General features: G+C 39.7%; 1 protein-coding gene across 10 annotated transcripts in view; it reads left to right on the top strand.

Annotated features, from left to right (window-relative positions):
• The window catches only part of CAB39L (calcium binding protein 39 like), a 194,438-nt gene that overhangs the window by 62,702 nt on the left and 105,395 nt on the right, over positions 1-26,341 (top strand). The window contains exon 1 of one of the 10 annotated variants that reach the window (XM_049853034.1): positions 4,781-5,505. The exons of 8 other annotated variants lie outside the window; for them this stretch is intronic. The gene's annotated coding sequence lies outside the window, so the exon portion shown is untranslated. Of the gene's footprint in view, positions 1-4,780; positions 5,506-26,341 lie in introns of those variants that run through there. One more of the 10 variants, XM_049853025.1, reaches the window with a different exon arrangement.

The following is a 26,341-nucleotide window of genomic DNA, read 5'->3' on the forward strand; positions in this document are numbered from 1 at the left end:
AGGCCCTAGGTGGTGCAAACAGTTAATGCTCTCGGCTGCTAACCATATTGCTTAGCTGGGGTCTTGAGTAATGGGCTGAGCAATGAGGCCAACTGGAGACAAAATCACAACAGCGGATTCAGATTCATTCATTTCTGGCTTTGATTAGCAGAAGACAAAAGGCAAATTGATTACAAGCCGACTGAGAGTCTGAGGTAGTTGTATTGTCACTAAAGCCTGAAAAATAAAGGCCTGTGATTTCCCAGCCCCTGGCAACTTCCAAGCCCCTAAACTGGCCCCAAAACAAGTAACTACTTTAGCAGTAAAGCTCCCAGTCAGGAAACCATCCACATTGCTCTGCTCTAACGTGATTTTGGAGGACAGTTGACAGGGGAGATTGTCCCAGAGATTACAGCCAGGAGCAACCGGTTTAGTAACTAAGGAACCCATTCTCCTTCCCACGAAGGGAGCCTTGCTCTTCCTGTCCAGCAGGTTATAGTATATATTATACATCGATGTCTCCCTTTTTTTCATGTGGGTGTATTTACTGCTGCTTGCTGTTAGATGCTGTCGAGCTGGTTCTGACTCATGGCGACTCTATAGGAAAGAGTAGAACTGCTCCACAGGGTTTCAAGGAACAGGTGGTGGATTTGAACTGCTGACCTTTTGATTAGCAGCCAAGCTCTTAACCACTGTGCCACCAGGGCTCCATATTTATTGCTAGTGTCCTGTTTTCCTTTTGCCTTATTTATTAGATACGTTTGGGGCAGTTGAACTTATAATCGAGCCATAGGATGCTAGACCATAAGGAGCTACTTCAAATGTGATTAAGAAGCATGTAAAAAAAAAAAAAAAAATTTTTTTTTGGAGGTTTGAGTCCACCCATAGGAAGAAAGGCCTGGCAATCACTTCTGAAAAATCAGCCATTGAAAAACACTATGTGACAGTGGAAAATACTCTGTCACGCATGTGGTCACCATGAGTCGGAATCTACCCAATAGCACCCAACAGGAATCTTGGAGCTGGATGCAGTAGATAAACAGGTTTGACGAAGGGTGAGCATACTGTTGGTCATATTTCGAAAATTTGCCTGATGTTACGTAGAACTATTCTTGAAAGCGTAAATCTGAGAAAAGGGTATGGGTGAATGGTGTGCAACCAAGTCGGATGATGGAATAGTATTACAAGAATACACAAATGTAACTGAAGGAATCCAGTTATACACACTCTGGAAATAAAAAATAGTGCAGATAATCTCACCCAGCCTTTCAGTTAATGCCTTAAACTAAGCTTGATAGAAGACTTGAAGTTGTTCTTTCCATAGTCAATCTCTAGGACCACATAGGGTGAGCCTCTCATTGTGCCTTACCACTACATTAAAAGTCAAGTTAGAAGTTAACTGCAAAGAATTCTTTAAAGTTCATTCAATAGTTTTATTGTTAGTAATTTGATATTGTTATTTTGAATCTATATTAGGTATGTGGAAGGATAAAACAACTACATCATTACATTAATGTGTTAGTAGATCCAGAATTTTTAGTGTAATATACATACAAAATCAAGTAAAGTAAAAACTGTGTAATGACTGGTTGTAACAGAAAATATTACTACAAATTAATGATTATAAAAAAATCAATTTCTTAACTGTCCACTGAAATGTCTAGAAGCAGTGACATCCCAGTAGTAGTGAGTACCCCTGGCACCCAAATTTTTCCTAAATACTGTTCTTCATTAAAAAGAACCAGGGCTTCTTGGAGAAATGACTCATTCCAGATCTGGGACAGGGTAAATAACAAGGAGAGCCAGGGACATTTTGTTGAACCCGAAAGCAAGGGAAGTTCAAAGACTAATGAGATTGTATTACAAGGACACAGGACCCATCCTGAAGGGGCTCCCACTGGTTAAAATCGAGCATCTGCTTCAGATACCTCTTAAGTGCGTTGAAGATCCTCTTGGAGTCACTTGTCTGATTTTAGCTCTCTGCAGGCATAACCTGACAGAGCTTCATGTCCTGCCTATTCTGCATGCCCCTTGCCTCCTGCCCCAGGGCTTCTCAGTTGACACTGCCATGAGACCCACCCAGTGCCCAGACCCATTCATGTGCAGCCCTGAAGTACAGGGGAGTTAAAACCCAAATGTGGGGAGTTAATGCCCTGCTGGGCAGTCCTTTGAGCAGCAGAGGATTGGGAGCTAGTGGATAAATTCTTCCTCTTCCGGCCCCCAGGGGTGGTCCTGAGATGCATTTTATATGCCTTCTAGGAGGTGCAGTGCAACAGATTAAGCCAGTGGCCCCTTAATAATGCAATGTCATACTGACTCTTCCTTCCCCTTTGCTTTACTCCCCTTTTCCCTCACTACTGCTCCTTGCGATTGGATTTCTTAAGATAATATCCTATAAGCCTTCTGCTCAACCCCCTGTTCTATGGGGAACCCAGGCTAGGACAGCATCAAAAAGAATAATGCCTGTAATCGAGTAAAACATACTGACTATATAAAAATTTATGAACTTATAATATTCAAAAAAAGAGAAAGACCTACCTTCCCCATGCTCCCCAGGGTGGGAGCAAATCCTCAGTCTTGCTAGAGGTCTTATCAAATTTATTGATTTTCTTTTTCCAAAGAATCAGCTTTTTTGTTTCATTGACTTTTCTATTTCAAATTTCATTGATTTTTTTTTTCCTCTTTATTGTTTCTTTTCTGCTTGTTTTGGGTTTAATTTATTGTTTCTTTTTTTTTTTTTTTTGATTTCTTCAGGTAGAAGCAGAGGTCACTGATTTAAGGCCTGTCTTCCTTCCTTGGAGACATGTTTAATTTTAAGCATGTGGTAATTCTATGTTTAACTTTTTGAAGAACTGCCACAGTTTTCCACAGCAGCTGCACCATTTTACAGTCCCCACTAACAATGGGTGAGGGATCCAGTTTCTCCACATCCTCACCATCACTTGTTATTTTTCATTTTCCTGGTAATAGCCATCCTAGTGGTGGTAATGGGAAACCCTGGTGGCGTGGTGGTTCAGTGCTACGGCTGCTAACTAAAGGGTTGGCAGTTCAAATCCGCCAGGCGCTCCTTGGAAACTCTATGGGGAAGTTCTACTCTGTCCCGTAGGGTTGCTATGAGTTGGAATCAACTCGATGGCACTAGGTTTGGTTTTTGGTAGTGGTGGTAATGTGGTGTCTCGTTGTGGTTTTGATTTGCATTTCCCTAATGACATTGAGGAGGCTTGGTGGCAAAGTAGTTAAGAGCTCAGGCTGCTAACCAAAAGGTCAGCAGTTTGAACCCACCAGCTGCTCCTTGGAAGCCCTAGGGGGCAGTTCCACTCTGTCCTGTAGCGTCACTTTGAGTTGAAATTGACTCGACGGCATACATCAACAACAATGACATTGAAAGGAGCCCTGGTGGTACAGTGGTTAAGTGTTCTGAAAGGCTAGCCATTCGAACCTACCAGCTGCACGGGAGAAAGATGTGGCAGTCTGCTTCTGTAAAGATTACAGCCTTGGAAACTCTATGAGGCAGTTCTACTCTGTCTTATGGGGCTACTATGAGTCATAATCACTAGACAGCAGTGGGTAATGACGTTGAACATCTTTTCATGTGCTTCTTGGCCTTTTGTATATCTTCTTTGGTGAAATGTTAAAACTCTGATTTTTTTAAAGAATTATTAATTGAAGGAATAATTGGAAGACTAGTATTTTATCTTTGATACTTGTTTGTCTCGGTGTTAAGAAGTAACCAAGATTTCCAAGGCTGTGATCTTTATGGGAGCAGACTGCCACTTCTTTCTCCCATGGAGCTGCTGGTGGGTTTGAACTGCAGACCTTTCTGTTAGCAGCCAAGTGCTTAACCGCTGCACTACCAGGGTTCCTTAGGCTAGGTACCCATAAAACCAAAACCAAACCTGTTGCCATTAAATCAATTCCAACTCATAGTGACCCTATAGGACAGAGCAGAACTGTCGCATAGGGTTTCAAAGCAGCAGCTGGTTAATTAGAACTGCCAACCTTTTGGATAGCAGCTGAGCTCTTAACCATTGTGCCACCAGGGTTCCAGGCTAGGTACCAAACCAAAACCAAACCTACTGCCGTCTAGTTGATTCCAACTACAGTGACCCCATTGGGTTTCAAAGGCTGTAAATCTCTACAGAAGCAGACTGCCACATCTTTCTCCCTCAGAGCCAGTGGTGGTTTTGAACCTCCAACCTTTCAGTTAGCCGTAAATCACTTTAACCACTGTGCCACCAGGGCACCTTCCAGGCTAGGTACATTGCTTCCTAATTCCAAAGAATCTTGCAAATGCCATCTGAGCCTGTCAGAGGCAATCCCACTCAGCTTTCTACCCCCAAACCTTGCAGAGAGATCCACAATTTTATTACCCCATTATAATAGATTACCCCATAGTTATATGGGTATAATAATAATGAGGAAATAATATTTTTATAGCCTTTAGCCTCTTTAATTCTTATTGAAGAGGTATTATGCACCCCGACCAATAATACTGAGGGAGAAAAAACTTGCTTTTAAATGAAATAATTTGGCTTGCATATAAATGATATAAGGTACTCTAATACTTTCGGTGTCGATATTTTTATATATTCTTTATAATTTTCTCTTTTATATAATTACAAATGTTGGTTCTAAGTTTAAAAATACACCATATTGAAAAATACATTAGGTTCTTATAAAATTACAATGTCAAAATTAAATTATGAATACTCTAATTTTAAAAATCTTCCTTGCTTTTTAAATATCAAGATTAAATTCCTAATACTTGAGTATTTACTTGCTACACGTTCTTATTATGTTTGGGAATAGCATCTTCCCTGAGGAGCTCACATATTAGCAGATGAATGTTATGATCAACACGCCTTTGTTAGAAACCTTTATTTACATTTTTAAACAAGATGGTCAGTCCGGTTTAATCAGCTGACAAACCCCAGGCATGAACAAGTATAGGACTTCAGGGGAAAAACAGTGGTGAGAAAAAAATTTTGTTTGTTTTTAGATTTTTTTTGCCCTGCGATTTAATTTTGCTTCAGCTTAATTGCTTTATACACATTCTTGTGACATTGCACGATTGGGAGGAGGCAGAAAAGGAGGGAGCTGGGCTGACTGTGTGACTGTGCTGTATGCGTCCAGAAGAGTGTGTTAGCGAGAGGGAGAATGCAGAAGCAAGCTTGTTTGACCAGAAACAGAACTGCCTGTGACAGATGAAGAGACAAGCAAGGCTTGGAATCTGAGAGCAAGCAGAGAGAGTGGAAATTTACAGCTGCTCTGTGTGAGTGTTCAAGTGATCATTTTCTGCTAACAGTTTTCCGGTGGTAACTGTTTCCTCAAAGAGAGACACAGAAAGTCAAGACAGAATTGTGGAAGGTCTCTGCCACGCTTTGGTAATAGGAGGCAAGCTCTATTAAATGGAAGACAAAGGCTACTTCACCTAAAGTGCTTAGGAACCAAGAGAGCTGTCTTCAGCACCTCACCATGCGTCGGCTTTTTGTGTCTTAGACAAGCCTGGGTGTTTCTGTAACCTTGGTGAGTATCAACTAGGTTGTCCATACCACTTCATATAAAGGAAATTAATATGGTAAACTTTGGTTTTACAGTTGTTGCTTGTATGTTCAGTTAAAACCACATTGTTACTTTGCTGCTTTGAGCATGATGAACTCTGTTACTAGGAGAGGTTTGAAAAACAACTACAAAACAATACTTTTCTGTTGCCTGAGGCACTTGAACTGTTACCAAGTATTCTGTGTCCATGGAATATCTTATTTTGGACATGGGTTTTTATTTATAAAGCGTTTCCAAAAATAAAATAATGGCATGTTTCTCTTTCAACTGCATGAAAACTCAAGTTATCTCTTTCTGAATATTCTAAGTGTGTAAAATTATTGCTATGTTTGTATTAGAAATTATTGCAAATTGACAGCATTCTCTCATAACTGAAATAAAAATATGAATGATACCATTTTTTATAATTTAAGTGTTAAATGCTTCTCTTAAATCCAGTAAGTGACATCTGATTATTTTGGAGTTCTGTAATGAAAATAAGCATTAGACCGTTGTATCATTTGGGACAAAATGATACATGTGAATTTCTATCTTAACAAATAAAGCAGTTATTTTGCTCTTACCCCCATCACATATACTGTTGTTCTGTTGAAGAACTGTTATGACCAGATGTATATGTATATATAAGGCAATGAAGCAGAGAAAAGAAAAAGAAAATCTTAAAATAGCTATTTACATTCCAATAAAACTTTTGTTTCTACAGTCTTAACACAGATATTGTATGCCGCTTTTATGTATCTTTTTAAAGGCATGGATAGAAGGTATGCAGTCATTCTTCTGTGAGAGGAAGGAAGTATATATTGTTAGCTCCTAAACTGAGTCATTGCATAAAGATGCACCACACTAAGCAAAGTTTCTAATCCACTCTCTGCCACCATCAGGAAATATGTCCTTAGTTGTTGATTCAAGGGAATCCTTTAAGACAGAACAACTTAGCTGAAATGGAAACTTCAGCAGAGTGTCAGTAAACATGTTAAAAGGGTTTGTACCCTAGACATAATGTAAAATGGCTGTACTTTATCTAATATTTCTTCTACGTGTACAGAAGCCTGTAGAACAGGTTTTGTTTTGTGGATTTTGTGGGGTTTTTTTTTAGCCTGTTGGCCTACGTATAAGAAGAAGCTCAGCTGGCCTGTGGAAGCCTTTTTTGGACCAGCATCTTGCACTCAAAGTCAAAAGTAAATACAATAGAAATAATACCATAAACCAATTTTCACTTCTTTGCAGAATTTCCCACATCCATTCCTTCTTGGACTTTTGGAAAATTTGCATACATCTCCACAATCTTCAGAATAATTTTTATTTTAAACTTGTAATTCACTGGTGTTACTTTAGTGACGGCACAGTTGCAGTCCTTGAGAATGCAACTATGGAAATAAAGAAAAAGTCATCCTCAATTTACAACTGTGTTGTATTTCAGAAGTTGCTTTGTAAGTGGGTTGTTGGGAATTTGGAACCGATTTTACCCAGGAAACCATTGAATGAAGGGTGGTTTGGCTTTTATTACAGCTTAAGAATATATTTGACTCACATTATAGAAAAACCAGCACCACATTAAAAAATATTAGGAAATCATTCTAGTGTTAAGTGATGATACTAAATATAAAAACTGTTATGTTGAAGAAGACATTGTTTTTATTTATCCTGAATATCAGTTGTTGAAGAAAAGCAAGTTTAGTAAGAAGTAGGTGGATGATTGAAAGGATACTTGTAAATAGGATTTCCAGGTACTTTCAGGAGCTTCCAAAGTTGATTGCTCTGTGTGTATGAGATCCAATCTCATGTTAAATCTATGATTTTTCTTGTCCTTATGACAGAATATTTCTAGCCATTGCTTTTATGGTTGTCGGTCATTCCTGAGATCTAGCCCAGTTGCCATTGAGTCGATTCTGACTTATGGACACCACATGTGTGTGGAGTATACTTGCGCTCCATAGGTTTTCAAGCCCTCTGGTGCATTGTTGGAAACCCTGGTGATGTAGTGGTTAAGTGCTATGGCTGCTAACCAAGAGGTCAGCAGTTTGAATCTACCAGGCGCTCCCTGGAAACTCAATGGGGCAGTTCTACTCTGTTCTGTATGGTCGCTATGAGTCAGAATCGACTCGACAGCAGTGGGTTTGGTTTGGCACATTGTTGTTGTTATTGTTAGTTGTTGTCGGATAGATTCTGACTTGTGGCAACTCCATGTGTACAGAGTAGAGCTGCTCTGTAGGGTTTTCAAGGCTGTGATCTTTTGGAAGCAGATCGCCAGGCCAGTCTTTTGAGGTGCCTCTGGGTGGGTTCATACTGCCAACTTTTTGGCTAGTAGTGGCACGCTTAACTGTTTGCTTTGGCACATAGCAGATACCTAAAAAAAAAAGAAGTTAATAAATGAGGATTAAACTCTTTCTTTGATTCACAAAAATTGAACTGAGTAATTTTTCCAAGTTTTTTTTTTTTTTTAATCCAGGAAAGGAAAGGGGTTTAGGGACACAACGTTTTTCATTATGAGAAAGAGATAGCCTGACATAGAATTGCATGAACTGTGACAAGTGAACAAAGTAAACATGGTACAGAATAGGCCTAACTATTAAGAGAAAAAGAAAAGACCACGATATAAGTTGGCAATCCCAAGGGGTGGAGATGAAAGGTGCAGTCTACAGACGAGGTATCCTGACTATCTGCAACATTCCGAAGTCAGGTATCAACTTTAACTCAGAGGAAGGATGTATTTACGTATGTGTAGTAAGACCCATTTGAGAAAATTTGGTCTATTTGAAAAACTCAGAGTATGTCTATCCCAATGAAGTTTAATGACACTGGCCCTAAAAGTTTCTCTAAAGTGCCAGCATATAAAATTTAAAAGTTAGGAATGCAGTAAACATATGTAATGAAATAACGAATATAGAAATAAACAATACTCAGGATACACTTACCTGAGGGGATTTCAGTGATAGCTCAAGTATCAAGTATTTTGATCAAGAAATACTTCAAATCATACTTTAAAAACTTAATGATTTTGAGGAGGCCTAAATGGCATATGTTGTGGTTGAGTGATATTGAGTTGATTTTTGACTCAGACCAACTCTGTGTGACCCAGTAGAACTGACTTACAGGGTTTTCTAGGCTGTAATCTTACGGGAGCAGGCTGCCAAGTCTTCCTCTGCAGAGCCACCGGGTGGGTTCAAACCACCAGCCTTTCTGTTAGCAGCTGAACCATTGCACCACTAAGGCTCTTCTAAATGGCATATAATAGGTGCTTGATAGATGTTTTTTGAATGAATGAAGGTGGCATAGTTTGGACAATTTTCCATATGTGAGACGCGTATGTCTGTTTTACATGTACATGTACATGTACATATATATTTATACTATGACTTAAAGATAATATTTAGCTGATAAAAAACCAACCAAACCAAACCCAGTGCCATCGAGTTGAGTCCAACTCTTAGCGACCCTATAGGACAGAGTAGAACTGCCCCACAGGGTTTCCAAGCAGTGCTTGGTGGATTCGAACTGCTGACCTTTTGGTTAGCAGCCGTAGCTCTTAAGCACTACACCACCAGGGTTTCCCAAGGAAAAATCTATTTAAACTATATAAACATGCCTATTGATTATGGTCATACCTATTGATTAGTAATTAAAATTGCTTTAAAATGAAATCTTTACTGCTTGTAAATGAGACGATATACTTCCCAGCTTTGTGACTCATATGTCTTTAATTTCTAGCAGAAACTCATCCAGTCGCTTCCAATGTTGGAAGTATGAAAGGGAATATTAACCTATCCAGCCAGAAAAACTGAATCAACCCTGGAAGTCTATAGGATAAGAGATATTTCATCTAAATCACACCTCTACTCTCCCATGTTAATATTTTTGTAGATTAACAGTTCATAAACAGGCTAACATGGCTATGAAATAGGTAATATTTCACATTATAACTTAACCCTTGCCTTACCAACACCAGTATCTAACCAAAATTTGAAGATTGTTATGTGTAAGTATTTATGTGCTTATGGGAAAGACTGAATAAAAAAATGAATTATAAGTATCGCCTGATAATGCTATTGTAAAGAATTACCATTTGTGAATTTCGGTGAAATCTGATACTTCGATTACAGTTATCAGGTATTTGTTGTGTCTGTGTTCGCACACCTGTGCTTTAGGTGAAAGTTTACAGAGCAAATTAGTTTCCCATTCTATAGTTTACATAAAGTGTTTCATGACCTTGGTTTCATTTCCCACAATGTGTCAGCACTCTCCTCATTTCCACTCTGGTTTCGCCTTCTTTCATCCTGATTATCTACCCTTTCCTGCCTTCTCATCTTATACTTGATTGTTTTAAGGAGTACTTTCCTCCCGGGTGTTATTGTTTATCTTATGTGCTTGTCTGTTGTATGCTAGGAGGAGGTCTCCCAGCGTGGCTTCATTTCTACGTCAGAAGGGTGTCTTAGGGCTGTAGTCTCAGGGGTTCCTCCAGTCTCTTGTCAGACCAGCAAGTGTGGTAGTTGGTAATGGTAGCTGGGTACCCTCTAGTTCTTCTGGTCTCAGGGTCATGTAGGCCATGGTTCCTGTGGTCTATTAGTCCATTGGACTGATTGCTTCCTTGAGTCTTTCTCCTCCTTCACTCTCCCTCTCTCCAGACAGGAAGAGACCAATAGTTGTATCTTAGATGGCTGCTTGCAAGCTTTTAAGATCCCAGACACTACTCACCAAAGTAGGATGCAGAACGCTGACTTTATGTACTATATGTTGTACCAGTTGACCTAGGTGTCTTCTGAGTTTATGATCCTTTATCTTCTAGCCTAGGAACTTCATCTTGTGAGGTTATGGTTATATCTAAGAGGTTTCCCTGACTTTACCCCTTGTGTGCTCTATATGAGTCACACCTATAATCATGTATGTAGAAATACCCACCAGCAAACTTATATTTTCCAGTGTGTGTGTTCCCTTATACCCTCCGACACCTCTTGGCATACCTATCTCAGGCTGTTCTGATAATCATGGCTGTGTAGTATGTTCCAAGATAGGTAATGTGAAGCCTTCTGCCTTGTTCTTCTTCTTCAATGTTGCTTTACTTATCTGGGGCCTCTTTCCTTTCCATATTAAGTTGGTGATTGGTTTTTTCATCTTAGTAAAGAATTTTGCTGGAATTTGAATTGGGATTGCATTAGAATTGTAGATCACTTTGGGTAGTGTTGACATTTTCACAATGTTGAGTCTTCCTATCCATGAGCATGGTATGTTTTTCCATTTATGTAGGTCTCTTTTGGTTTCTTACAGCAGTGTTTTGTAGTTTTCTTTGTATAGGTCTTTTATGTCCCTGGTTAAATTTATTTATTTATTTATTTATGGGGGGCTATTGTAAAAAAAAAAATTATTGTAAATGGTATTGTTTTCCTGATTTCTTTTTCAAAGTTCTCTTGCTGCTATATAGGAAACCAACTGATTTTTATATGTTTTTTGTTAGTATCCTGCTACTTTTATGAATCCTTCTATTCTGATAGCTTTCTTGTGGAATCCTTGGGATTTTCTATGTATAGGATCATATTTTTTACCAGTTTGTATGCCCTTTATTTCCCCTTCTTGTTTTATTGCTGAAGTTAGGACTTCCAATACAATGTTGAATAAGAGTCATGATAAAGGGCATCCTTGTCTGGTTCCCATTCTCTAGGGGAATGCTTTCATTCTCCATTGAGAATAATGTTTGCTGTTGGTTTTTTATAAATGCCCTTTATGATGTTGAAGAATTTCCCTTCTATTCTGATTTAGCTGAGAGTTTTTATCAGGAGTGGGTGTTGGGCTTTGTCAAATGCCTTTTCTGCATTGATTGATATTGACCGTTGTCTCCAAGCCATCAGTAAGTTATCATATTTATTTATATTTTGTTTGCTTACTGTGTCCTAGCTTCTTGTTTTGTTTTGATATGCCAAAATAGGCTGGTCATGTGACCTAGTTTGATTATTGGCTCCTTTGAAGCTCTCACGTCCTGTCACCAGGTGGTTAAAGCTGTTACTAGGTATGTGAGCCCAGGAACCCATTTACTTTTCTTGCATGGATTCTGCTCAGGTATCCAGGTAGTCAGTCATTGAGTGTGTAGTACAGGCTCTTACCTACAGTCCTAGATGGGCCAAGGTGATTGGAGTAGGCACAGGTATCTGGCTGTAGTAGGGGGTCATACGCTGAGCAAGGCAGGGGGCTAATGGCTGCCTGAGTGTCTGGGAAAAAAACATGTCCTTTTTACCTACAGCACATTGGTAGGTGGATTTTGAAGCCACACTATGGGCACCCAATGCTGTTAGCTGTAAGGACTGGGAGGCATCACTTATTCTTGGACCCCTGTCATGGGTGTCTATGTAGCATGGGTGGAGCCACCAGTTCTCAGGTCCCTAATATGGATAAGCAAGACCGTGCTAATGCACAGAGCAGTGTCAAATGTCATGAATCTGCCACTCCACCTTATAGCCGACACAGTTGAAAATAGGCTTCAGGTATATACCCTGTTGTACTGTGCTAATGAGGGCCTACACTGTTGAAATGGGCCCACACAGGTCTATGCAGGGGCAAAAGGCGTTCAAAGTCTGTGGAACCTTAATGCCTGTGCCTAGGCAAAGGGGTTGTGACTGCCCTGAGTTCCCAGCTTAGGGAAGCTGGCAGATTATCTTTTTCTGTGTGTTCATTTGTTCCCTCTCCAAACCCGGGAGAATTGCTCAGGCACATGACAGGTCCTACTTCTGGCCCAGGGGATGTGACAATTGCTGAAGCTAGCCCAGGACCCAGTGCAGAGTGGGGAGGGGGCAGGTAAATGGGAGAGAGGTTCTTCCTAAGGGGGGGTTTTTTGATCCGCGGGGTAAGTTAGACACATGTACTTATCTTTTGCTGACTGAACGCCACTTTTCACTGGTTCTGGAGGCCTGAGTAGACTCTCCGCTGCTCGGTCTCTCTCAACGTGTGAAAAACATTGCCTGAGTACCACTGCTTGCCTCACCACACATGCCAGCTGATCCAGCCTGCAGCGTGCCGGTTCCTGCCAGGTGAAGCCTGACAACTCCTCACTGTTTCTGAACCTTCTTTCCCTCCCCCACTGCGTAGTCCAATTCCTCAACTTTGTCTTTGATGTTCAGGGCTCCTAGATTGTCATACATAATCGCTTCACTTGTTTTTTCAGGTGTTTGTTGTAAGAGGGACCAGGAAGCATCTGACTACTCTGCCATCTTGATCCCACCTCCCTTTCTGTGTTGATTGAGATGGTCATGTGATTCTTTCATTTATGTAGTGGATTACATTGACTGATTTTCTAATGTTGAACTATTCTTGCATACTTGGTATGAATCCCACTTGACCATGATGTATTATTATTTTTTTTAATATTCTGTTGAATTCTATTGGCTAGAATTTTGTTGAGCATTCTTGCATCTATGTTCATGAAGGATATTTGTCTGTAATTTTCTTTTATTGTGGAGTCTTTGGTATCAGGGTTATATTGGCTTCATAGAATGAATTCAGAAGTATTCCTTCCTTTTCTGTGCTCTGAAATAGTTTGAGTAGCATTGGTATGGGCTCTTCTCTGAATGTTTGGTAGAAATCTCCACTGAAGCCATCTGGGCCAGGCCTTTTTTTTGTTGTTGTTGGAAGCTTTTTTTATTACCACTGCAATCTCTGCTTTTGTTATCAGTCTGTTCAGATTTTCTACCTCAGTTTGTGTTAGTTTAGGTAGGTAGTGTGTTTCTAGAAATTTGACCAGTTCTTCTATGTTTTCAAATTTGTTGGAGTATAATTTCTCATAGTATTCTGTTTTAAACCTTTTTATTTCAGTTGGTTCCATTATAATATGACCCATTTCACTTCTTTTTCAGATTATTTGCGTCCTCTCCTGGTTTTCTTTTGTCAGTTTGGCTAGTGATTTGTCAATTTTGTTGATCCTTTCAAAGGAACCAAGTTCTGGCGTTGTTGATTCTATTTTTTTTTTTTTTTCCTCTCTCTCTATCTCATTTATTTTGGCTCTGATCTTTATTATTTAATTTTTTCTGGTGACTGAGAGGTTTTTTTTTTTTTTTTGCTGCTTTCTATCTGTTCACGTTGTAGGGTTAATGTTTTGATTTTTGCCCTTCTTTTTTGGTGTGTGAGCCTATTGCTATAAATTGTCTCCTGAACACTGCTTTTGCTGTGTCCCAAAGGTTTTGGTAAGATGTGTTTTCATTCTCATTTGATTCTAGGAATTTTTTAAAATTTTATTTTGGATTTCTGACAGCTATCAGTTTTTGAGAATATTGACTTGGCTGCAGATCTCTGCTATGAATGTGGAGTTATGAAATTCTAATATGAAATTATCATTCACTGACAATCATTAGTAGTTAATAAGAGTAGAAAATTTTAACTCTGACAAATGACTGAAGCCATCAACAGAAACATTACTATGAACCTAAGAAAGAAGTTAGTAGTTGTTTTTTCTGGAACATTAGTCTAGTAGGTCCTTAGATAACAAGAAATAAACCAGTAGTTGTATGTCCTCCTAAACTTCATATATTAATTCTATTTTAACATTTCTTTCAGGAGTTACAGTGCATTGGAATTAAAGAACAAATCCCAAGGGACATGGGTTTTCTTATAGAAGAGTTTTTATTCTGATGTAGGTAAAATCAAGGCTTCCAGAAGAATGAAGATATGTAAACAACTCTTCTCAGGTTTTCCATTTCTGTATAAATTGTCCACTTTCTGGAAATGCCTCTCCCTGAAACTCTTGTTAATAAAATAAAACTTAAACAAAGTCATTCTTAGTTATGAATGAAAAAGATCATCAGTGGAGGTCTTCATTTATACCTTACTGTCTGCTGATTTTCAGACAGTGAAACCCTGTGTTTATAGAGTTTCAAGCATAAAATTCAGTTGGAGTGCCTTCTAATTACTTTTAGGCTATATATTGAAAATAAAGTTGGAGGATGGAAGATATTGATTGAAAAATACTTTGACATATAATACTTTTATAATGGATTTGATGTCATAACATATATAACTAAAATGCTATGCTTTGTAATTTATTGTTCTCTGTGGAAAAAAAAGTGAAGGCAACTCTAAATTATGATTTTTTTTTTGAGAGGGAGACCTTCTTGGAGAAAGCAAGTACAGTAAAACTTTTAGGTGTACTTTATTTTAAAATGTGCATACAGTAAAATGCATCCATTTTAAGAGAACAGTTGAAAGAATGTTGACAAATTATACACTCGTGTAACTTCTATCTCATTGACTTTTTTAAAAACTTGACTTTTTAAAAAATCTTATTGTGGTGAAAAATGTATATTTATATACAACAAAACATAGTCCATCTCAACAGTTTCTACATGCACAATTCCGTGACACTGATTACATTCTTTAAATTGTGCAACCGTTCTCCTTATCCTTTTCCAAACCATTCTACTACCATTAACATAAACTCTGTGACCTCTCAGCAAATGCTCCCTCTTTTCCCCTCTTACCACTCCTGGTAACCACTAATAACCTTAGGTTTCTATATATCTAGTTATTTCTTTTAAGTGAGATCGTATGGTATCTGTCCTTTAGCGACTGACTTACCTTGCTCCGTGTAAGTTTCCAAGGCTCATCCATGTCGTGGCACGCATCAAGACTTCATTTCTCTTTACAGCTGAGTAGTGTTCCATTTTGTGTATATACCGCATCTTGTTTACCCATTGATCTTTGATGGGCATTTCATTGTTTCCGCCTTTTGGCTGTTGTGAAAAGTGCTGCCGTGAACTTTGGTGTGTAGGTTTCTGTTTGCGTTCCTGCCTTCACTTCTGGATATATACCTGGAACTGGGATTGCTGGGTTATATGGTAGTTCTATGGTCAACTGTTTGAGGAGCTGCTGAGTTGTTTCCCGCATTGGCTGGGTATTCCATTGACTTAAATGCCATAGATGTATTTTGATTGCATTTATTTCTACCTGTGAGTCCTATTCAGAGTACAGATTTTTAAAATGCTCCTTCCTGAACTTTTCTGAAATTAAAAAAAAAGTGATAGTATGTTTAATTTTTTTTTTTTATTCGAATTGAAGTTTAAATTAACAAGCTCCAAGAAAGAATTTTGGAAAGTTCCCTCTCTGGCTCATTGTCGCTTGCAAAATAAATTTACTTGAAGGGAAACAAAGGCTCATTTTTAGTCAGCTTTCTTAAATGAGTGAGCTGTTTGGTAATACCTTTTATGGTCTGACCTGTGGAAATGATGAGATTTCTCTTTTGGCTTAAGAGATATATTTGCACTTCTTAAACTTTCTTGGGAAATTAGAAGTATTATTGAATGGCACAGTTAGAGGTTAGACATAAAGAGCTGAAAATACTCATTAGCCACTTACAGATGGACATATTTATTCCCCTTTAAAATATTTTAAGTGGGATAATGAGGGCATTTAATGCCGCAAATGACCTCTTCCCCAAGCTTTTTCCCCTCAACACTCCTGTTATGTCACTGAACATGTTCAGATGACTCACTTGAGTGATTGACTTTGGACCGTCTTCAAGGGTGCTCACACATAAATTAGGAATATGAAATATTTTATTGTGTATGAGGAGAGGGAATGCTGCCAAAATCTGCCTGGGTTTCTTGGGAGCAGGAGCTGAACAATCTTTCTTGGCTTTTACACCAGAATCTGAGCCAAGAACTACTCCTTATGAAACTTCATAGCCAAAGTAACAGAAATCGTATTTGTTTGGTTAATGCTTTGAAAAGACACGATGATCGGATATCTTGCAGTTGGGACTTTAAAAAACAGTGATTTGTTTATTCATTTAGGAGAGATATTCTCATTATAAAAGCATTTGCTAGGTCTGTTACATAAACTTTGGAAAAAACAGAAAAGTTGAAGGAAGAAAAAGAAAATTAGGCATCTATAAGCCAGCCACCTCAGAGGCAACCACTGTTAGCTTTTTAAAAATAATTTTTTCTGTGTAAAAATTTTGTGTTTTTTTGTTTGCTTTTGTGTATTCCTGGTGGCACAGTGGTTAAAGCACTCAGCTGCTAACTGAAACATGGGTGGTTTGAACCCACCAGCCGCTCTGCAAGAGAAAGATGTAGTCGCCAGCTTCCTAAGGATTATAGCCTTGGAAACTCTATAGGGCAGTTCTGCTTTTCCTACAAGGTTGCTATGAGTTGAAATTGACAGCCACGGGGTTAACGGGTTTGTGTAGTTGTAGTTATACCCTATAATGTGGGATGCTGTTTTTACCATTAACATTATTATTTTCTTCTTTTCTTGGAGATTTTTGAGGTAATTTTTCTGTTTAACTTCTTAAGTTGAATTCTTATTTTTATTCCCATATGAATGAATTTTATTTGTGGATGTTCATCCTCCCACATTCCCTGACAACAATATCAAGGCTCCCTTTCAAGATCTATTTCTGATTTTTAGCATTTGTTTTATTTAGCTCTTCGTGGGCATGGTTACATCAGATCTTTTCGTTAAATATTTAATCAGTATACAATCTGTTCACAAATCAAGGATATATTGAATAGGCATTTAACTATGAGGTTATAGCCTTTCCCTCTCAGAACTCTGCATAGTCTTATGGCATTTAGTTTTGCGGAGGTACAAAGGCAACCTGATTTTTGTCTTTTTTTTTTAGGTCACTTTGTTGGAATGTACTTTGAGAAAGGAAAGGTTGTTTCTTTTTAAAAGCCACAAAACATACTGAATTTTGCCTAGTCAATCTCATCTAGAAAAAAAATCCTTTCAGTGATCAGGGTTAGATCTTTTTCCTGATTAAGAAAATTTTCTTCATTCATATCTGTTTATTGCTTTTCCTCCTTTTTTGTTTCAGTTTGTTGTTGGTGTTGACTTCCTGCCCCCTTCCCCATTGTTGCAGTGCCTGTCTTATAGGATGACAGTCCACCTTCTCCTTATCTCGGTATCCACATGTACATCTGTATACACTCTATCTTCTCTCCCTCATTTTAGCTTCTTGGGCCTTTTCTGGCATTTTGAAATAACTCTTTATGTGTATGTGTCTCTCATTACATGGTGAACCCTTTGAGGGTTATTTATTTTGTATTTCCTAGTTCGATACATATTGTAGGTGCTCAGTAAATATGTTTTGAATGAATAAATGTAAATTAATTCTTCAGGCATACCTCGGAGATACTGTGAGTTCAGTTCCAGACCACTGCAACAAAGCTAATATCGCAATAAAGCAAGTCACACGAATTTTTGGGTTTCCCAGTGTGTATAAAAGTTACGTTTATACTATAGTCTATTAAGTGTACAATAGCATTATGTCTAAAAAAATGTACACACTCTAATTAAAAAATACTTTATTGCTAAAAAATGCTAATCATCATCTGAGCCTTCAACGAGTCATAATCTTTTTGCTGTTGGTGGGTCTTACCTTGATGTTGATGGCTCCTGACTGATGGAGTGGTGATTGCTAAAGGTTGGGGTGGCTGTGGAAATTTCTTAAAATAAGATAACAATGAAGTTTGCCACATCGATTGACTCATCCTTTCACAAAAGATTTCTCTGAGCATGCAGTGCTGTTTGATAGCATTTTACCCACAGTAGAACTTCTTTCTAAATTGGAGTCAATCCTCTCAAACCCTGCCACTGCTTTATCAACTAGGTTTATGTAATACTATAAATCCTTTGTTGTCATTTCAACAGTGTTCACAGCATCTTCACCTGGAGTAGATTCCATCTGAAGAAACCACTTTCTTTGCTCACCCATAAGAAGCAACTCTTCATCTGTTAAAGTTTTATCATGAGATTGCGGCCATTCCATCACATCTTCAGGCTCCACTTATAATTCTAGTTCTCTTGCTGTTTCCACTACATCTGCAGTTACTTCCTCCACTGAAGTCTTCAACCCCTCAAAGCCATCCATGAGGGTTGGAGTCAACTTCTTCCAAACTCCTGTTGATGTTGATGTTTTGACCTCCTCCCATGAATCATGAATGTTCTTAATAGCATCTAAAATGGTGAATCCTTTCCAGAAGGTTTTCTTTGCCCGGGTCCATCAGAGGAATCACAATCTATGGCAGCTATAGCCTTAGGAGATGTATTTTTTAAATACTAAGGCTTGAAAGTCGAAATTACTCCTTGATCCATGGGCTGCGGAATGGATGTTGTATTATTAAAAAAAAACCAAACCCATTGCAGTTGAGCCAATTCCAACTTGTAGTGACCAGATAGGACAGAGCAGAACTGCCCCATAGGATTTCCACGGAGCGGCTGGTGGATTCAAACTGCTGACCTTTTTTGGTTAGCAGCTGAGCTCTTAACCACTGCACCCCCAGGGGTTAGCTGGCATGAAAACAACGTTAATCCCCTTGTACATCTCCATCAGAGCTCTTGGGTGACCAGGTGCATTGTCAATGAGCAGTAATAATTTGAAAGGAATCTTTTTGCTGAGCAGTAGGTCTCAACAGTGGCCTTAAACAATATTGTAGACAGACACGCTGTCATCTGGGCTTTGTTATTCCATTCATAGAGCACAGGCAGAGTAGATTTAGGGTAATTGTTAAGGCCCCTAGGATTTCAGGAATGGTAATGAGCATTGGCTTCGACTTAAAGTCACCAGCTCCTGAGCCCCTAACAAGAGAGTCAGCCTGTCCTTTGAAGCTTTGCAGCCAGTCGTTGACTCTTCCTCTCTAGCTAGGAAAGTCCTAGATGGCATCTTCTTCCAGGGTAGGGCTGTTTGGTCTGCACTGACAATCCCTTGTTCAGCACAGCCCCCTTCACGCGTTACCTCAGCTGGAGCTTCTGGGTAACTGGCTGCAGCTTCCACATCAGCACCTGCTGCCTCACCTTGCACTTTACATTGTGGAGACACTTCTTTCCTTAAGGCTCAGGAACCAACCTCTGCTAGCTTCCAGCTTTTCTTGGGCCGTTTCCCCACCTCTCTCAGCCTTCACAGAACTGAAGAGAGTTAGGCCCTTGCTCTGCGTTAGGCTTTGGCTTAAGGGGGAATGTCGTGGCTGGCTTGATTTTCTATCCAGACCCCTAAACCTTTCTCCATATCAGCAATAAGGCTGTTTCTTTTTCTTATCATCCATATGTTCACTGGAGTAGCGCTCTTAATTTCCTTCAAGACTTTCCCTCTGCATTCACACCTTGGCTGACTGTTTATCGCAAGAGGCCCAACTTTCGGCCTGTCTCAGCTTTCAGCATGCCTTGCTCACTAAGCTTAATCATGTCTAGCTTTGGATTTAAAGTGAGAGACATTTGACTCTTCCTTTCACTTGAACACAAGCAGCCATTGTAGGCTTATTAATTGGCCTAAATTCAATATTGTCATGCCTCAAAGAATAGGGAGGCCCCAGGAGAGGAAGAGAGACAGGGGAAAGGCCTGTCAGTGGGGCAGTCAGAACACACATTTTATCCATTAAGTTCACTGTCTTGTATGGGCACTGTTTGTGGTGCACGAAAACAATTGCAATAATAACATCAGGGATCACTGATCACAGATCACTATAACAGATATAATAATAATAAAAACTTTGGACAAACTTTTATTATTATTACAGATATAATAATAATAAAAAGTTTGGAATATATTGCAAAAGTTACCAAAATGTGACACAGAGACCTGAAGTGAGCACATGCTGTTGGAAAAATGGCGCCAATAGACTTGCTTAACGCAGGGTTGCCACAAACCTTCTATTTGTAAAAAATGTAATATCTTCGAGGTACAGTAAAGCAAAGGGCAGTAAAACAAGGTATGCCTGTGTACCTTTTAATGGTCCTCAATTTTCTGACGTCTCATTTCTGCCCCGTGCAGAGTTGGATTATCGTGATGCATTTGGTGTGTTTGAGTGTGTTTATTTATGTATATGTGCCTATCAGTGTGTGTTTTTGGTGTTTTGTCTTGGCCAGCTCTCTTTTTGTCTCAGTCCTTTTCTCTCTCTCTCTTTTTTTTTTTTTTTCAGTTCTGTATCCTATAGAGAATTAATTTCAGAAGCAGTCTTTCCTGTCCATGGGAGAGAACTGTCCACAGGGCATTTTTCTTCCTGTGCTGCAGTTTTTTGTTTTTTAAATAGAACATACAGTATTTATTGTTTGTCTGTTTACTTATTCCTGAAAATGGAAAAGTACAGCAGGGCCAGTGTCGGTCCGTGACATTGTGCTGATGGCCCTCTCAGAGATGACCCTGGGGGTCAGGTTGCTGTGTGGAGCCCAGCACGGTTTTCAGTGCCGAGGAGGCATTCATCTAGTATCAGTCTGTGGGACTAAAGTGGCACCTTCTCCTGTCCATACTGCCCATTTTGCTGAAATATACTGTAGGTTCTAAAAAATCTATGGTGGGCTTTGAGGAAAAATTACTACCACCACCTTAGCTCCAGAAGGCGCCATTTTCGGTACTTCTCCATTCTTTTTGCCTCCATCCTAAGCACTTTATCTCGGCAATGATGGATACTAGGAGTTAAAGACTTGTGATAGATTGGAACAGTAGTGAACAATCTAGAACTCAGTCCATATGGCCCAACTAATTTCAGAATATGGTGTTCTATCTAATTTCAAGAATTCCCTGATCTTATAGATAGAAGAAATGACATCCAGACAGCGGTGATGACTCGTCCTGAGTCATAGAGCAGATCAGTTACCAATGCAGGACTAGATGGGCACTTCAGTATCTTTGATTAGCAGGTGGGTTTCAGTACCAGTTGGCTCATTTCCTACATGACCAGTGGGTAAATTATGTGAGTGGGTGAATATGCATGTGCAGTGCCCAGAGAGTAACAAGGGCAGCTCCTAGTTAAAGGCCGATAGGGGAGGTGTTTGGTCCGGGGCTGGGGTGGAGCTGGCCATGGTTGAGGAGAACTGGGGCAGGCAGGGGAGTTCCACCTTCATTTGCAGGAGATCTGGGAGCTGGAGCTGCACAGTTTGAGAGTATGGGCTTTGATTTCATTTCCCTCAAGAGATATGTCCCAGAACTGAAGAATAATGATCCTATGGAATTTCAAACTATTATTAAACTAGTTTTTTTGTATAGTTTTTAATAGTAAGTAGGTACATTTGAAATACGGAAATAGCAAATTTAAAAAAGGAATACTATATCAAGAGGCACTGTACCATATGTTACAACCCCCTGTTATATGCCCCTATTGCACCATAAATGTTTGCTTCCCTCACTAAGTTCCAAAGATCAGAGATTGCGTTTTCTTGTTCATGGCTCTATCCCTAGTACTTAGCAAGGTACCTGTGCTTAGTACATACTCAGATTATTTGTTCAACGAAAAAATAAACTGACCAGCCGGAAGATGAAACGTTGGGAGACAGTGAATCAGGACATGATGGCTAACCACAAGATTAACCTGGAAGTCTTAAAAGCATTTGTAATTTCAGCAGAATTAGCATTTGTACAATGAGAGCAATATGTGATGAACAAAAGCATACCATATATACTGACATCAGGGAGTATTTAGTTGAAATTCCTACAATTAAAATCGATATTTTCCCTTAGTATATTTGGATTACATGGACAAAGAGAACAGTTATACAAATGCATTTAGCATCCCTTTTTTTCTTTCACTGTTTTAATGATATACATTGAAAGAGTAAATTTATATTTTAAAATATAAGAGTAAGTTTATATTTTAAAATTCTTTTGAAAGTATAATTGACTCAAGGAGCCAAGAGTATCTAAACCAAAAAACCAAACCTGCTGCCGTCAAGTCAATTCGTACTCGTAGAGACCCTGTTGAACACAGTAGAACTGCCCCATAGAGTTTCCAAAGAGCAGCTGGTGGATTCAAACTGCCAACCGTTTGGTTAGCACCCAAGCTTTTAACCCCTGCACAACAAGAGCTGCAGAAGCATCTGTTGTTGTCGTTAGGTGCTGTCGAGTCGGTCCCGACTCATAGCAACCCCATGCACAACAGAAGGAAACCCTGCCCAGTCCTGTGCCATCCTCACAATTATTGTTATGCTTGAGCCCATTGTTGCAGCCACTGTGTCAATCCATTTCATTGAGGGTCTTCCTCTCTTTTCTCTGGCGTTCCACTTTACCAAGCATGATGTCCTTCTCCAGGGACTGATCCCTCCTGAAAACATGTCCGAAGTATGGGAGACATAGTCTCACCATTTTTGCTTCTAAGGAGCATTCTGTTTGCACTTCTTCCAAGACAGGTTTGTTCCTTCTTTTGGCAATCCATGTTATATTCAATATTCTTCTCCAACACCGCCATTCAAAGGTATCAGTTCTTCTTTGGTCTTTGTCATGGGTTGAATTGTGTCCCCCAAAAATATGTGTATCAGTTTGGCTGGGCCATGATTCTCAGTATTGTATGGTTGTCCTCTATTTTGTGATTGATGTAATTTTCCTATATGTTGTAAATCCTAGTCTCTGCCTGTGGTTAATGAGGTAAGATTAGATTATGTTGAAGAGGATCAGGGTAGGATATAACACCCTTGCTCAGGTCACATCCATAATCCAATGTAAAGGGAGTTTCCCTAGGGTATGGCCTGTACTACCTTTTATCTTACAAAAGGGGAAAGAAAAGTGAGCAGAGGGTTGGGGGGACCTCATACCACCAAGAAAGCAGTGCCAGGAGTGGAGCGTGTCGTTTCAGCCCAGGGTTCCCGTGCAGAGAAGCTCCTAGACCAGGAGAAGAGTGATGACAAGGACCTTCCTCCAGAGCCAAAAGAGATAGAAAGCCTTCCCCTGGAACTGATGCCCTGAATTTGGACTCGTAGCCTACTAGACTGTGAGAGAATAAATTTCTGTTTGTAAAAGCCTTCCACTTGTGGTATGTCTGTTATAGCAGCACTAGATGACTAAAACGGTCTTCCTTATTCATTGTCCAACTTTCTCATGCTTATGAGGCGATTGAAAATACCGTGGCTTGGGTCAGGCGCACCTTAGTTTTCAAAGTGACATCTTGGCTTTTCAACACTTTAAAGAGGTCTTTTGCAGCATATTTGCCCAATGCAATGCGTCTGTTGATTTCTTGACTGCTGCTTTCATGAGTGTTGATTGTGGATCCAAGTAAAATGAAATCCTTGACAACTTCAATCTTTTCTCTGTTTATCATGATGGTGCTTATTGGTCCAGTTGTGAGAATTTTTGTTTTCTTTATGTTGAGGTGTAATCTATACTGAAGGCTATGGTCTTTGATCTTCTTCAGTAAGTTCTTCAAGTCCCCTTCACTTTCAGCAAGCAAGGTTGTGTCATTTACATATCACAGGTTGTTAATGAGTCTTCCTCCAATCCTGATGCCCCGTTCTTCATAGAGTCCAGCTTCTCTTGATTATTTGCTCAGCATACAGATTGAATAGATATGGTGTGTCATGGATTGAATTATGTCCCCCCCAAAAGGTGTTTATCAACTTGGTTAGGTCATGATTCCTAGTATTGTGTGGCTGTCCTCCATTATGTGATTGTAATTTTATGTTGAGAGGATTAGGGTAGGATTGTAACACCACCCTTACTGAGGTCACCTCCCTGATCCAAGGTAAAGGGAGTTTCCCTGGGGTGTGGCCTGTACCACCTTTTATCTCTCAAGACATAAAAGAAAATGGAAGCCAGCAGAGATTTGGGTACCTCGTACCACCAAGAAAGCAGCACCAGGAGCAGAGTGTATCCTTTGGACCCGGGGTCCCTGTGCCTGAGAAGCTCCTCGACCATGGGAAGATTGAGGACAAGAACCTTCCTCCAGAGCTGACAGAGAGAGAAAGCCTTCCCCTGGAGCCGACGCCCTGAATTTGGACTTGTAACCTACTAGACTGTGAGAAAATAAATTTCTCTTTGTTAAAGCCATCCACTTGTGGTATTTCTGTTGTGGCAGCACTAGATGAGTAAGACATGGTGAAAGGATACAACCCTGATGCACACCTATCCTAACTTTAAACCACGCTGTATCCCCTTGTTCTGTTCAAACTACTGCCTCTTTAATTATGTATAGGCTCCTCATGAGCACAATTAAGTGTTCTGGAATTGCCATTCTTCACAATGTTATCCATAATTTGTTATGATACACACAGCCTAATGCCTTTCAGTAGTCGGTAAAACATAGGTAAACATCTTCCTGGTACTCTCTGCTTTCAGCCAGGATCCATCTGACATCAGCAATGATATCTCTGGTTCCACGTCCTCTTCTGAATCCAGCCTGAATTTCTGGGAGTTCCCTGTCAATATACTGCTGCAGCCGCTTTTGAATGATCTTCAGCAAAATTTTACTTGCATGTAATATTACTGATATCGTTCGCTAATTTCGGCATGCGGTTGGATCACCTTTCTTGGGAATAGGCATAAACATGGATCTCTTTGAGTCGGTTGGTCAGATAGCTGTCTTCTAAATTTCTTGGCATGGACAAGTGAGCATTTCCAGTGCTGTATCCATTTGTTGAGACATCTCAGTTGGTATTCCATCATTCCTGGAGCCTTGTTTTTCACCAGTGCCTTCAGTGCAGCTTAGACTTCTTCCTTCGGTATCATCGATTCCTGATCGTATGCTATCTCCTGAAATGGTTGAACATCAGCCAGTTCTTTTTGGTATAGTGACTCTGTGTATTCCCTCTATCCTCTTTTGATGCTTCCTGCGTCATCTAATATTTTCCTTGTAGAATCCTTCAAGTGTCTGTCAGTTTGTGACACTCTCAGGGCTTGTATGTTGCTCTGATGCTGGAAGCTATGCCACCAGTATTCAAATATCAGCAGGGTCACCCATAGCGGACAGGTTTCAGCTGAGCTTCCAGACTAAGACACACTAGGAAGAAGGACCTGGTAGTCTACTTCTGAAAAGAATTGTCCACTGAAAACCTTAGGAATAGCAGTGGAACATTATCTGATACGGTGCCGGAAGATGAGCCCCTCAGGTTGGAAGGCACTCCAGATATGACTAGGGAAGAGCAGCCTCCTCAAAGTAGAGTTGACCTTAATGAAGTGAGTGGAGTCAAGCTTTTGGGACCTTCATTTGCTGATGTGGTACGGCTCAAGATGAGAAGAAACAGCTGCAAACATCCAGAAGTATCTGGGACATTTAATTAAGACAGAATCATATCTCAATTAATATGCTTTTCTCTCCAGTGAAATAGTATAGGGTCAGTGAAAACGAAGAAGACTCTCCATGAGATGGATTTAACACCGTGGCTGCAGCAATGGACTCAAACATCCTGAGGATGCCGCAGGACCAGGCAGTGTTTTGTTCCGTTGTACATACGGTCGCTATGAGTCAGAACCAACTCAATGACACCTAATAACAACAACAACCAGTGAAATAATTCATTATATATGTCATGGAACTTTTTGTAATAATAGCAGCTAAAAATGGTAGAGTACCTACATTATACAAGGCCCTGAGCAAGACAGTTTACTTGCCTTTAATCCTCACAACAACCATAAGAGGGAGATGCTTTCATCCCTGTTTTGCATATAAGAACACAGAGTCTTAGAAAGGTCATGTAATGTATCCAAGATCTCACAGGTAGAAATCTGTCCACCTATCTAATGACTGTTTTCTCTATTCAGCCACCACTCCCCCGCCCACACTACTTAAACTTTTAAAATCCATTCTGCTTTTATTTATGTATATTTAGGTTGCATATTAAAGAAAAGCCTAGTACATCTTTATAATTTTATTTTTGAGTTTTATAAAGAGGGAAGACACACGTTCTTCCAACACTCTTTTTTTGCTCCAACACTTCCCACTGAGCATTGCAATGTGCTCTTCACATATTTTATCTTTGCATTCTCTGTCAGCTTTCAGTGTAAGCTTTGAGGCCGATTGGGATGCCTTCACGTGCTTATCAAACTTTTCCGTGGGAAGTGCCTTTAACTGAGAGTAGACAAGTTCCCCTCACACATGCCTTTCCTACATTGGGGAATAGTGGCATAGCCTCA

This window comes from Elephas maximus, chromosome 14 (genome assembly GCF_024166365.1).
Source record: "Elephas maximus indicus isolate mEleMax1 chromosome 14, mEleMax1 primary haplotype, whole genome shotgun sequence".
NCBI classification, from domain to species: Eukaryota; Metazoa; Chordata; class Mammalia; order Proboscidea; family Elephantidae; genus Elephas; species Elephas maximus.